The following is a 15564-nucleotide window of genomic DNA, read 5'->3' as shown; positions in this document are numbered from 1 at the left end:
TCTGTTTTTCACTCACAACTCTTTCCTGAGGTCTTTCATATCCTCTTGGGTCATACTTCTACTTGTCCTTATTTTTATCCATTTTGCTATTCATAATTTTTTTAACCCATTCATAATCTTTTCTCAAATCCTTCTGCTTTTAGCCTGTAAAGTTTTGACTTTTTTGTTGCCTTTACAGATGAACTTCTTTCTCTCAGTTCCATGCCTTTTTCCCTTTGATCTCTTTTTTATTCCAATGCTACTTTTCCTTCAACTTTTCTCTTCTATATTCCTAATTCTATTTTGGTCCTCAGTGTGTACCTGTAATTACCCGCCATGTTCACTCACCTTCCTTTTTTCCAGTATAATAATCTCTTCTTCAGTACATATATCACACTTTTTTTTCCTCATTTTCATTCCATATAGAAGTTACCATTCTAATTTTTGTCCCCCTCCTAATCTTCTACATCTCAGATTTCAGGCTTTTCTGTCTTTCCTATTTCTACCAATATCTTATGTCTGCCTTCTCATCTTCATTCTTTCAATTCTCTCATCCCTTTGTCCTTTTTGCAGTACCCCACAACTTCTCCACACATGTTGTACCCATAGTTACTTGGGTTTGGGATTCCATACCCTCCCTTCCTTCCATTTTCTCAATTGAACTGCACAATGAATATGTTATCAACAGAAACGTCAATAGAGTCAGACCTTTTGAATAGTTTTTCCTTCAGGAACATTTGCCTTTACCTCACCTATTTGAAAGAAAATTTCACCTGCTGTAATTTCTGTTAGATCACTCCTGATTTTTACCAGATAAAGACCAGAATTGGGCACACTGACAACAGCAGTGGTGATCCAGTGAGCTGCAATCCCATGATACTTGGGGGTGGATGGAAAGAGTAGAAAGCAGCTGGGATGATGTAAAATGCTGGCAGGATTTAAAACAAAAACAATTATTATTACTATTATTCTCATTTTGGGCCTTTATATAGTATCATAAATACACACGCCTGCAGCACTTTACAGAATATAGAATACAAAGAGTAATGGAACTAGGGAGGGTTAATGTCGTCACGACCCTGCTTGTATTTTATTTTTTTTTTGTGGTTGGGTGTAAATCTCCACAATCACATGGTAGATAATTTCTTGTATTTCTTTCCAAACTTGAACATCTAACTTGTTCCATTGTTAATTCATGAAGATATGCCTGCTTGGTTTTTATTTGCATGGTTGTGAAGTGAGACCAGGTAAAATGTGGAAATTTTGACTGCCTATTCATTTGCCTGTTTGGACTTATTCAAAACTCAAAACCCAAACTGAAAGTGGTGGAGAGGGAACATAGATGGATTGACACCAAATAAAATATTTGCCTGCACTCCTGCAAAGTGAAACCGCCAAGTTTCACACAACTCTAAGTGGTTGGCATCTAATTATTGACGTTTTGTCAAATTTTCCAAATCATGGTAGCAGAATTAATTGTGGAGAAAAATATTGGAAGTCAACTGAGAGTGATTTGGAAGCAATCAGATAAAGGCTTTTTATATTCTGCAAAAGCATTTGACTTCTGTACTCCTTGTTCTGGTTAAAATTTTACTTTCTTCTACATTGCATGTGGGTAAAATTAGGCTGGAGAAAATTTTTGTAAAGAAATTGTTAGTAAGAAATAGTTATCACAAATGTCTGCTCAAAAATGATGTACATCATTGTGTATCTGTAATTCCTTTGACTTAATTTATAAACTGATACTCATTGTTTAAGTAGACCCCAGTGCCCTAGGAGTCCTGTTAGTGATTTTTGAATCACTCAGATTTTTCCTGGGATTTCCAGATTACTTTCAGCCTACCAGCAGTCTAAGCATGCACATGCTCAGATCATGTTCCCCATTCAGAAAGCTGCAGCTGAAATACAAATGCTATTCTATGTATCTCAAATAAAATTGAGAACTGTTGCTGATGTTGACCAGTGTTGTGATTGTCAGCTGCCTAGTCTTGTTTGCAGTGAAATGGTTAAGCAGCAGTTCTTCTTGAATGTTGCTGCATCAGGCACATAGTTAAAAATTTGCACAGTGCTATTATGTAAAAGTTGTCATAACAAATCTTAAGTTATTTGTCATTCTTTATTCAGTCATTGCTTGGGCTCCATTACATATGTGAGTTGCTCAGTTTCCAAGAGTCTTGAAAAAACATCATACATACATCGCATATTCTGTCCTGCTTCCTTTAGCCCTTTCCCTGCAAGAAAAGCCAAGCAATAGTTCAGACTACATTTTTTTGTTTTAAGATATAAAAATCCATTGAAACTTGATCCTACAAGTATTTTATTGTGGTTACCTCCGTTACAATTTAAATTCCATTTTGAATATAATGAAATTTCAGAGAAAATGTAGTATGAATGTCTTACATGGATGCTCATTTCAAAACCTTGCGAACTTCATTTCAAAACCTTGCGAACTTTGAACTAGGATTGATAGACTGCATACACTTTGCAAAACCAAAGAAGTTAGCAATAAGACACATTACGCCATTTAGATTCCACTCATCAATTTTTCTTTTCAGTGTAAAATACAGTCTTTAACAACAAAACTTCAACTTTTCTTTTTTTTTGCTGCTTTGTAGCTAGTAGCCTTTTAGTGAATCTGTTTATTTAGCAAGCAAAGTAACTCTAGACTGACAGACGACAGTGACTGTGATACACAGGAGGAAGGCTGAAGAATAGTAAAGGCCAAAAGAAAAGGTTTGGCATGATATAATACATGGTGATGCAGATGCATAGCTGATGGGAAATTTTGCTGTAGGGCTAGTGTTGTGAAAAGGTACAGTGTCTTCAGTAAAGGGAAAAAAAACAAACAGATAAAATTGTGGTGCCATCCCAGTTGGGATGTCAGTGGTGGTTCCAGCTTCATGGGTAAGGCATGGAGAGGCCTGACATGCCAGTGAGATTGCGGAATAATAAAAAAGGTCTGTGGACCTCTAATTGCCCCTATTCTAGGCAGAAAGATAGAGGAATTCTCCTACAGATAGTTTAGGCAACTTCTCCTCTTGGAGTGGGATTTAGATGTATTTTGAGTAGTTCACTGGTTGCAGGTTGGGTGAAGCATATAAGGTACAGCACAACATTAAGCCTCCCCATAGTTCTTAACAGCTATTGAAAGCTTCAGTGATAATTTTTTGTTTGTTTGTTTTGTTTTGTTTTGCCTTTTTTTTTTCCTTGAGCTATTTGTCAAAGGCAGCGTGGAGGGATGATAATAATGGGGATTGTAACCTATGTTAATCCTGTGAATATGATTATTCACATATTATTATCAATATTATTATAGTGAAAATGAGAGTTGTACCCCAAGATAACTGCTAATCAAATTCTGTTTGTCAGCATTGGCTTCATCTGACAGCCTGTCTTGTGAAATGAAGGAAACATAAAACGATGGATATTTTCTAATTAAACTAAAGATGATATGCATATGGAGTGCAAAGAAACTCCATCACATGATAACACTCAAACTAAAAAACAACTAAAACAACAATAAAACACCAAACAAACAACAACAAAGGACAGGCGGGATGGGGCATTGAGCAACCTGGTTGCTCAATGTGGAGTGGAAGTTGTCCCTGCCCATGGCAGGGAGGTTGGAACTGGATGGTATTTAAGGTCCCTTCCAACCTAAACCATTCTGTGATTCTGATTCTGTAACCTCAGTGTAATCTCAGAGCTCGCGTGATCTATGCTGACAGCCCTTTCCAACCCCTTGGTAAAACACCTGGGAGTTTTTACATCCTTTTGTAGCTCAATGGGATTTGCTGAGTATGTTTTGGTCTGTGGTACTTTGTACGGGTGCTGTGGGAAGATTAATAAGGAGAAGTTTCCAAGAATTCTCCATCTGTATGCTGACTGCCTGCTTGTTGTTCATCATTAGCCAAATACCAGGATGCAAGCAGTCCTGCTGATGCCAATGAGACTGCTGTTGTGAAAGAGATGAACTGCAGAACCAGACCATTAATTATTTAAATAGTTGTTTCCACTGCTTGCTTGTGTTTTGCCATAATATATGAAATAAGAAAAAAAGATGTTGTTGAACAGTTTTATTTTTAACTGGTAATATAAATCAACTTAAAACTGGTGATTCTTTTAGAGCATGTTGTAGCAGAAGCTTTCTGTGGGCATAAAATTAAGAAATTTGGCTACTGGTTCTGCCAGCAATTTGCTTTGCTGCTAGCATGGGAGTTGAGGTAGTCTCACTACATTTCCCAGAAGACAGCTGTAAATACCACAAATGTGTTCTTTATCACCTACTTTTTCATTTCAGAGAGACATTTAATACCATTGTTTCTTAGCACTGCATTGCTTACATAGTACTCTGTACTAAGGAAGTGATGAACGGAGATTTCACCAGTGTCTTTTTTTCCTTTTCCTTTTCCCTTCTTTTCCCTTTTCCTTTTTTTTTCCTTTTTTCCTGTTCCTTTAACTGAAGCAGTCTGCAATAAATAGAGAACAGCTATGTAGAGAAATAATTTTAGTTTTTTTTTTTTTTCTCTGTCACACTTAAAATGATGAAATATGTTTAGACTGTTAGGAAATGCAAACAGGAGCAAACATTACACAGAGGAGGGACAGGAGAATGCAGCTCCATACAGCTATGCTGTTCACTGCAGTGCATAGAGTGCCTAGAGTTCACTAACAGAACTTTCTTGGAGATCTATCTGAACAGATATTAAACTACATTGGGTTAATTTATGAGGGAGAAGCTTTGAAATTCATCTGTGTGGTTCAATAATTTCACTGATAAGAATGCAAAATGTACAAGGGTATATTTATGGTAATCTAAATCTCTTCTGAAGAGCTAATGTCAAAATACTGTTTACAATGGAATGCAATGTGCATTTTCCCAGTGAGTTGAGTGGGATTGAGTCATACGATATCTCCAATCCAATCCAAGGAAGGACCCATTTTCTAGAAAGTGTATGGTGTTTATCAGCTTTCTTTTTTTTTTTTTTTTTTTTAGTCCTGATTGCCTTTCAAAACCATATATTTCAAAATCTTGTCAGTTGATTATAGACAAGGAATCACAGATTTACTATAGCTGCACTATCTGTAGCAATAGTGCAAAAAAGTGGATGTCAGTAGTTCTGCATCATGAAGAGACATGCCAGCTATCATTGGATGAAGACATGTTAACAAACATGTTTTGATGATAATGCCCTGTTTTACAATAAAACTGAAACAAATTAGGATATTAAAGCAAAACAAAACAAAAACCTACTTGACATGTTAGCTTATGGAATACTTATTTGGTACTTCATAAGATTCTGAACAACCATTACATGAAATGTATCCAATTTTTACTTCTGACAAAAACTGTGTTTTGAAGATGAGTAGTATTAACTTAAACCAGGAGAATGACACATGAAGGTGCATTGTTGGGCGTAGATGTTTAAGATACTCTAAACCCATGAGACTCTTAAGTTCAGGACACTTAATAGAGTCTCTACAAAGCTGAACCACTGAGAATAGTTTGACTTTGCAAATTGTCTCAGAACAAGCAGAATGAAATTGTACTGGAATGACAGCAACGAAATAAAATGTCCATTGTCCTAGATTGCTAATAATTTTTTAGAGAAAGGGAAAGAGAAAGATCATTATCAATATTCATGGTCCATTTGATACATAAGGGCTAAAGTTTGACATTGCAAAAAAAGGATATCATAGAATCATAGAATATCCTGAGTTGGAAGGGACCCATAAGGATCATCAAGTCCAACTCCTGGCACGACACAGGTCTGCCCAAAAGTTTAGACCATGTGACTAAGTGCACAGTCCAATCGCTTTTTAAATTCAGACAGGCTTGGTGCAGTGACTACATCCCTGGGGAGCCTGTTCCAATGTGCAACCACCCTCTCAGTGAAGAACCTCTTCCTGATGTCCAGCCTAAACTTCCCCTGCCTCAGCTTAACACCATTCCCACGGGTCCTATCACTGGTGTTTACAGATAGGTCACTAGCTTCTCCACTCGCTCTCACGAGGAAGGTGTAGACAGTGATGAGGTCCCCCCTCAGCCTCTTTTTCTCCAGGCTGAACAGTCCCAGTGCCCTCAGCCACTCCTCATACATCTTCCTCTCTAGGCCCTTCACCATCTTTGTTGCCCTCCTCTGGATACTCTTCAATAGTTTAATGTCCTTCTTGTACTGTGGTGCCCAGAACTGCACACAGTACTCGAGGTGAGGCTGGACCAGTGCAGAATAGAGCAGGACAATCCCTTCCCTCAACCAACTAGCAATGCTGTGCTTGATGCATCCCAGGATATGGTTGGTCCTCCTGGCTCATATTCAACTTGCTGGAAACCACAACCCCCAGACCCCCCTCTGCGGGGCTGCTCTCCAGCGTCTCATCGCCCAGTCTGTATGTGCAGCCAGGGTTGCCCCGTCCCAGGTGCGGGACCCGGCACTTGCCTTTGTTAAACTTCATGTGGTTGGTGATCGTCCAGCTCTCCAATCTCTCCAGATCTCTCTGCGAGGCCTTTCCACCCTCATCCAAGTCCACAACTCCTCCAAGTGTGGTGTCATCGGCAAATTTGCTCAAAACACCTTCTAGTCCTACATCCAAATCATTTATAAAGACATTGAAGAGGACTGGCCCTAAAAATGGATATATAAAATTAAATGAAATTGTACTGAAAACTGCCAGTATAAAATACAGTATACACTGCACCCTAGAGATCCAGCTTCTTGGAACTCTTAAATGAAAGACATAACACATATATGCAATAAATTATGTTTATTAGTTTATTATTTTTTTAGATTATTTAGAAAATAATTGTTTTAGATCCCCTCTTTATTAAAAAAAAAAAAAGGGCTAATTCAGGATGTGAGAAATCACTAGTGTTTTTTTTTTTTTAATATATATATTTTCAGTTACCTATTTAAAATGCTATAATATTACTTACACAGTTTGCCTAGTATTGGTCTGTGAATTAGGGTACTCTGTGATTATCTGTTATGGAGAGGTCACAGGGTCCCAGAGCTTTGCTTAGTTGACTTTAACTTGCGATGTTTTATTTGTGTTTTAAACATCATTAAACAATCAATACCAAACTTGTTATCAGTAGAAATAGATGGACTAGGTAAGGCATGTATGGTGATGTCAGCCCTGAATGGAAAATAGCTTTGATCTGTTTCAAAAGTAGGTTTCTTTGCAGAAAAACAGAAACAAACCTGGAAAAATGAAATCTTAGACCAAAATTTGGGTTTTGCACTTCTGCATGTGGTAGAAGAACAGATGAAGGATGGTGGTGCTTCTGGAAGATGGCCCTTTCTTTCAATGTACAAGTTGAATCTAAGTCAGGTTTGCTCCTCATGGAGGTATATGGCAACATGACCGTGGGAAAGAGGAGAAGAGGCCACTCAGAAGTCTGGTCTCCCAACACGGCAGTTCAAAATGTTGTTCATGTGAGGCTGCTTAGGCATGGTTAGTGATCTGCCTTCCTCCAGCACAACTGTACCTGTTATGTTGGTTAACATCTCTGTTTTATTAAAACCTCATCAATATAATCTCACCTTGAACAGCTAATGAAAAATAACTGAAATAAGAAGAGAAGCCATAGAAAATTAAAACCAAGACTGTGACTATGACCAGCTGGAATAACTGGTGTATAGGTACTATCAAAGCACTATTTATAACATTGCTTTATCCTAACTGAGCAGCAAGTTAATTATAAACAGAGCTACTAAATATTGTTCATTTTTATTTTTCCATAAAGAAAATGAGAACTGAAGATGGCATCACTTTAAATGTTTGTTTAGCATCATTAAGAAATACAAACCAACAAAGATCTATGTAAAGATAAAGGACTAAAAACTTTTTGTTTATTTTCCTTCTTGAGTTCTGAGACCACAGTCTGCTGCTATTGACATTTACCTTTCTGGGTGAAACAGCATTTTGTTTTGTGTATCTGAGAAGCCTTAATTGATAATAAGGATAAATCTTTTAAACATAGGAACAGTAGTGTTAATACAGCAAGGTTTAGAAAATCAGTTTTGATTTGGGCCAAGGCTATGTTTGAACTATAAAGATCTTTGTTTCCTTTAATGTTAAATGCTGTGGCATGGTATGTGAGATGTTGGGCCAAGATGCCGCAGACCATGTGGTAATGATTCCTTTCTCCTTCTAAGAGCTCTCCTGTAATCATGTAATCACTCCATCCTGAGACAGGTTTGATTTGTGATCCAATCCTGCTCATAATAGCCCTCTGTTCTCTTAAGTTGCTTAGTTTCCATACAAACACATCCTTTGTAATGTATTTCTAAGACATGATTAGAAATGAGAAATATGCTATCTCCTGTGTAGCTTTAAAAAAAAAAAATGAGATTGTTATGAGTCACTCGAGATCTCTACCCCTTCTAATTAATAAATATAAAATTATCAAGGTTAGTTGGCAAGACATCAAAGAGAGATGTTACATCACAAAAACGTGTAATTATATTTGATTTATATATATTGATATATTTGATTATATAAATGAGTAAAGTTTTCACTCTAAAATTTGAATGTAGCTGCTTTAAAAGGAAGAGGCAGAGTGGCAGAGCACTGAACCTCTCTCAGTTGTTTCTGTTAAGGCTAGTGATGCTGGTATTTTCTCCAAGTCCTTCACTGACTTTTATCCATACCTCATTATGCACACCAGTTGTACATTCTATGGCAAACGAGTAAGGATTTTTAAAGTGAGCATACGTTCTCTATGTTTCAACACTTTTTTTTTTCTTTTTTTTTTTTTTTTTAAAGAACAGTTTTTTCTTTCCTTTAAAACAATGCCTCAGACCTGCAAGAATGAAAATTAATTTTGGCAGTTAAAGATAGGTTGTGAAGGGAAAAAAACAGAAGCATCCATGATTTCCAAGATGTAATACCATTAAAAATGGAGGAGCTAAGAAATAGAAGGAAAACAATAGAAAGCATCTTGTGTGAGAGAGGTCTTTGTGGTGTTGCTGGTAGCTGAGGATATGTCAGGACAAGTTTGTGAAACTGTGGGGGTAGTGCAGGAGTGATGCACACCTCTTTTTGCTATGGGAAAAAGACGGAAGAAAGGAATGACTGAAAGCCAACTGAATTTTTGGGGAGAGTGGGATGTTTGTAAAAGTTCTTCTGTAGAGTGTGTGCCTTTCCTTGCTTTATTCAGGTCTCTCACTGATGACTTTCAGGGTATAGTGTGAGGGGTGGTTGGTTGCTCCTTGTTTAGCAGAAGCAGGAATGTAATTGAAATAGCATGAAATATGCTTAGCATGTTCATATGTGAGTTATACTGCATATCCAGACAGCAGTTGGTCAAACTTCTATAAATCAATAGCACAAAATGTCTATATTAGATTTAAAGTCACATATACATCTGGGTTGTATTAGTTCAGTTAACCTTTTATTGTTAAACTGTCATTGCCCAGACAATCTGGTTTTCTCGGTTATTTCTATCACTTCTAGTTACAGCATCGGAAAGCAAGGAAGAACTAATTTTATATATGTATATGTATATATATTTAGTGTTAATTGTAGAACAATGTATACATATGATGAATCAATATCATGACATTAGTTACTAATAATACTTGTATCTGCACATAAGTGAATACAAGTAAAATCTGTTGGAAGACCGTGCTGTGAATGTTTTTCTTGGGTCTGTAAGTACGTTGTTCACAATTATTTTCTGAATGAGTTTTGCATCCAAAAATGTAGAAATGTGCCCAAAACTGACTTGTGAAGTGATTTAGTTTCTGTGTGATTATCCTCCAACAATTGCATATGCCTGTTTTATGATCTCAGCTGTGCTACCTTAAGTTCTCATTACATGTCAGAAGTTTAACTGGGTCAAGTCAGGTCAAGCTTATTTAGACAGCAGTGTGTTAAAGAAAATATAGATGTTACTGTATGTGATGTTGTTAATTCAGCTGAGAACAACTCTTTTGTGATTCAGTACCATGTAAATACCCTGTTATGTCCTCTGGGGTTAAAAGGGTGCTGGCTTGAAGTGTTAAAGTAATGGCTAGAGTAAGTGCCATCTTTTAAATAAAATATTAAGCTGTTCTTCAGATCTGCTTAAGCTCCTCGGTGCTTTTTTCATCACATGAGCACGGATTAGCCTGGCAATCAAACTATAACCTTGGAAACTCAGGTATAGCTCTGCTTCAAGGCTTCTCATATGAAGTGCTTCATTTATCTTTGGAAGATGGGGGACAGAGGAAAAAAAAGGGACATTGTAAGGTACAAGAAAAGGCTGAATGCCTATTGTTTTGAGATACAGCAGTGAGTGGAGGGTGAGTTCTTACTCTTGACGTGCAGGGAGCATAAATCCAGTTTTGTAAAAATACTTTTAAGGACAATGTTTAGTTGTGGTCTTGCTTAATTTGCTCTTTACCTAATGAGCTCACTTGCCTTAAGTAATGCACATTAGGGTTTTAGAAGTAGAAGAGGGTTTATAGGTTAAAATGGATACAATTATGCACATACACACCAAGTTTTTAAATTTCTGGAAGATAGTCCGAGTGTGTTTCCTGATTTTTTTTTTTGTCTTATCATCCATTTTGTTCAATAGCAACCTACCTAAAGAAGTATAAGAACAAACTTTTTTATGTCTCTTGGTTTGGTTTGGTTTGGTTTCTAACACAAAACTGTTTGCATTAGAAGTAATGGAAGAAAATTATTCCTTCTTATTTAAGGAATAATCAGTTTCTTAAATTATCCATTTCAGGTGACAAATCTTTTGCTTTGTTCCATATAGACAAATTTGTTTAAAAGTGAACATTCACACTAATGCTACTTGGTTTAATATGCTGATATCAAAACTCCATTCTACTCAACATTTGTATTCTTCTGCATGTAAGATCAAGCTCTCTAACTTTTTTAAAAAAAGAAAAAAAGCCTTCTTCCAAAATGCATTTTTATTTCCTTTTATTTAAAATAATAGGTTTTGCAAAATCATTAGATACTGTTCTTCCTTTCATGGGGTTACTAGAAATTAAATATTTTTCCACCCCAGGAAAGGGAAGGAGAATCAAAGCTTAGAAGTAGACTACTCAAAGTGGACAACAGACTATTCAAAGTTTAGGGAAAAAAAAAAAAAAAAAGATACAAATTTGGTTGGGTAGAAGTCATAGAGTTATGTCTTCTACATATTTTTAACTTTGTTAAGCATTTTTAATTAATGATAAGAAATTCTGAGAGTCTTACTTATTTCTCTTTAAGCCACCACTTCTGGATTCATCTAACTCTGCAGAGAGATATAAAACTGTAAGCACTATTTTATTTTATAGATGGAGTAAATTGATTTGTTGAATTATAGTTCTGTGCCCATAAGTATATTTTCCTGTCTTGAATTTCTGTTTTCCACACTTAGTAGTTTTGGCAAATTGTAGATTTGAATGAAAATGAGCTTTGTGGAGTGTTGCCTGGAACTAAGTAGTCGCTGAGTGCAGTTCAGTCCTGCTCCCGTAACAAAACCAAAATAGCGGAGTGGTGGATAGATATTTCACAAGGATTAGCAGAGATTACCTTTTTCTGTGGGCAGTCATGGGTGGGTTTTGGAGATGTGCCACATCCCTCTGTGGTTACAATGAAAGCACATGGGTTTGAACAATCGTAGATCATCAGTATGCACTATCTGAATGTTTCACGCCCAGAAGTCAATTTAAATATGGATCCCATGCTTTGGTCTTTGTGGTACTAGCCTAGGCGTTGTATCTATTGTAGCTTAGTTATGCAGTTGCTGCTACTTCCCATTTACATCTCCTGCATGGTGCTCAGTGTCGAATGTTTTGTACTCATCCTTCATTTACAATTACATTTTTACCTGTTTAAAATATCATTGTAGCATCTGATGGGGTTGTATCCAGGCTTGCAGTAAAGAATTAAGGTTAATGCTCTTTCATTAGCTAAACGTACAACAGCTTGATTCATACTTCAGAAAAGTGGTTTTTAGTTTTAACTCAGGAAGGTTGAAGTTACTTATATTACACCAAAATGCTCTAAAGAAACAAGCATTGAGTCTCTACATGCACTTTGTCTTTAATTGCAAGCATTTTTCCAAATGTGATAGATTTCCATAGGTATTGATTTCTCGAGGACTAGTCATACTTACCTATGCAAAAGGACTTTCTTGTACAATATTAGTAATATCCGAAATGTCATTAGATAATAAATGATCTGGAATATCACTAAACCAGTTCATTGCAAATAATTTTTAACTTAACATGTATGCATATATTACTGATAAACCAAACTGAAGGCATAGGCCCTAGTGAGTTGCCATATATATATATAAATTTAATTTAATTTTTTTTTTGGGGGGGAGGGAGTGGTAACAATTGATTTTGCAACCTAAATATATAGGTAGTGTATCTTTCTGTACCCCGTAAAAGCAGAATCTTGATTATATAATGTCTCATTAAATATATATATATATATATTATACAAATATATATAATATACATTATATATATATTATCACTATTATGTATGTACTATTTTGTATCTTGCTTTATTAAGCATATATTGATCGGAGCAGACCGAGTTTTGAGAGTTACCACAGTAGTTGATCACTTGCATCCATAAAATGACTTATCTGTAACAATTATCTCATTTGTCTTTCCTTTTAACTTCCTAAATTTGAGAACTTTTAATTTTCTAAAATTGAGAAAGTCTACTCTGATCTTACTTATAATATGGTTACCCTCGTACTGTTCTATCATGGCTTAATTATAGTTGGCATGAGCACAATGGCTTTGACTGAGACATAAGATATTCTTTTGTATCCTTATTCTTTACAAACAATAAGCACTCCATGTTAGGCAAGGTTTGTGAGCAAAAGATAACTGTTTTATCAATTCAGCTTAATAGAAAGCCTTTAAGTCTTTCTAGTCTTTCTTCTGAACTTCTGTTTCTTCTGTGATAGAAATAAAACTGTTTGGGTGGTAAGAATAACTTCAGAACCTAAATAGCTGTACTAATCGGTTGTGAGATCTGATATAATAGAATAGGAGCTACAGAATGAAGGCAGAAATGGTCAGAGACAGACCAGGAATTTATTATTTGGTGAGCTGGCAGAATAGGTGATGTTTTGTGATATGGTCATGGTTCCTATAAAACCTGTATTGTGTTAGGCGTTTGAGGTTGTAAGTATCATATTTGTTTTATTTAGGATTGCAGGGTATATCTTATGTGCAGCTGTGGATATTATGCATATTTGATAGCTGCACCACTGATTAAGTCTGGCTTGACAATAGCTGTCTCTATACTCTTAGTGTTAGTCAACCCTTGCATAGTTATCTTGAGCAAATACATAATTTTGAATTTAGGTTAGTTTAAAAAACTATTTTATTCAGTTTATTTTCTATGGCAGAGTAATGGCATTGGTAGACAAGGAAAGAGCAATGGATGTCATCTACCTGAGTTTGTGATATGATCCCACACAACATCCTTGTCTCTAAACTGAAGAGACATGGATCTGGTGGATGGATCACTCAGTGGGTAAGGAATTAGCTGGATGGCTGCATCTGAAGAGTTGTGGTCAATGGCTTAGTGTTCAGGTGGAGACCAATGATGAGTGGTGATCCTCAGGGGCTCGTACTGAGACTGGTAGTGATTAATGTCTTCAGTGGTGACACGGATGGTGGGATTGAAGCAAGTTTGCAGATTACACCAAGATGATTGGTGCAGTTCATACTTCAGAGGAAAGGGATGTCATCCAGAGGAATTTTACAGGCTTGAGAGGTAGGCCCATCTAAACCTCATGTAGTCCCACAAGGCCAAGTCCTGCACCTGGATCAGGGCAATCCCAAACATCAGTACAGACTGGCTGATGAGTGAATTGAAAGCAGTCCTGATGAGAAGTACTTGAAGCCATTGGTGGATGAAAAGCTCAATATGCGCTGTCAATATTTGCTTGCAGTCCAGAAAGCCAAATGTATCCTGGGCTGCATCACAGGAAGCGTGGTCAGCAGGTCAAGAGATGTTATTCTCCCCTTCTACTCCTCTCTCGTGGGACCGCACCTGAAGTACTGCATTCAGCTCTGGGGCTCCCAACATAAGAAGGACATGGACCTAGTGGAGCAAGTCCAGGCTACAAGGATGTTGAGAGGGATGGAGCACCTCTCCTATGAAGAGAAGCTGAAAGGGTTGGAGTTCTTTGGCCTAGAGAGGAAAAGACTCCAGGGAGAATTTACAGTGGAGAACATAAAGATGGTCTACAATAAAGATGGAAGGAGACTCTTTACCAGGATGTGTAGTGATGGTAATGATTTTATATCAAAAGAAGGAAGGTTAAGATTAGATATTAGCAAGAAAATCTTCACTATGAGTGAGGCACTGGAATAGGTTGCTCAGAGAAGTTGTGGATGCTCCATCCCTAGAAGTGTTCAAGGTCAGCTGGGATGGGGCTTTGGGCAACCTGGTCTAACAGAAGGTGCCCGAAACCATGGCAGGGGTGTAGGAACTAGACAATCTTTAAAGTCCCTTCTAACTCAGACCATTCTATGATTCTATGAAGGTAGTGCATTTGAAAACAGATCTTAAATTGACTATCACATACATAATGTAAAAAATGACTTTCTGTTACAACAATGGATTAGAAATACTAACTAAATTTTAAAATTTTATAAAATTAGGTCACTCTTGCTGAGAGCAGTATGCTTTTGGTACCTCATGAACTTTGAGTGGTAAATAATGAAAAGAAATAAGAGCATATGCCACTGGTATGTCTGCATTTCTTAACTTATTGTTTCTATGTAAAAGCCTTTAGTTATTAATAATTTTGAATTTACAGTTTTAATGATGTATCTATGGAATTCTTCTCCTGAGTGTATATGAAACTGTGTATTTGAAAGAAAATTAAATTTCATGTACTGCGACCTTAAAGTCCAGATCATCTCTATATTGTATAGTGCTTTTCTCTCTTTCCTGTATTTCTCCCCTTGTTTTTTCCCTTTATATAACGGATATAGAATATAATCATTTGGTAGGTAAGTAGATACTTAGCTGTGGGGAAACAGATTGCAGCTAGTTTAAAAAAAAAAAAAGTTTATTTACACGCTAATATTAGCTGTATAACATGGTTACAGGGGAAAAAAAGGCAGTATTTATGCATCTGTCAAACATTTTTCATGTATATATATTTGCATGTAATTGCAATTGTTTGTTTTGTAGATGTTGCAATTGAAAGCTGGGCTTTAAATTGTGGGTTATGTCAAAAACTTAACATACAGCCACTAGTTTTGAAACTCTAAGGTTATTATTCATCATACACATATACACTCCCCAAACTGAATGCTACTTAAGAATACATAAGCATAAATCTCTTGGCCAAATTTATATTTCAAGTCAGTGACAGAAGAAGATTAGAATGCAAAACTTCAAACAAAGGGAGAAGAAAAAGTAAATAACAGAATTGGACTAGAATTTGGAGATCAGGACAGTATCAACTTAGTACACTACCACAGCCAATTACATGTCCCTTCCGTGACAGGTGATGTGGTTGATGTAGGCAGTGATCGTCTCTTATTGCCAGAATAAGGTCAAATCTGTCCCAAGAGATGGAATTGGCATTCATCCATGCTGAAT

At 36.5% G+C, this 15564-nt stretch overlaps 1 protein-coding gene across 2 annotated transcripts in view; it reads left to right on the top strand.

The window, feature by feature from the left end:
* Positions 1-15564, top strand: part of ADAMTS19 (ADAM metallopeptidase with thrombospondin type 1 motif 19) — a 163110-nt gene that overhangs the window by 2071 nt on the left and 145475 nt on the right. The window lies entirely within an intron of this gene.

Source organism: Anas platyrhynchos, chromosome Z (assembly GCF_047663525.1).
Source record: "Anas platyrhynchos isolate ZD024472 breed Pekin duck chromosome Z, IASCAAS_PekinDuck_T2T, whole genome shotgun sequence".
In the NCBI taxonomy this organism is placed as follows: Eukaryota; Metazoa; Chordata; class Aves; order Anseriformes; family Anatidae; genus Anas; species Anas platyrhynchos.
This window is presented reverse-complemented; position numbering and strand designations above follow the sequence as displayed.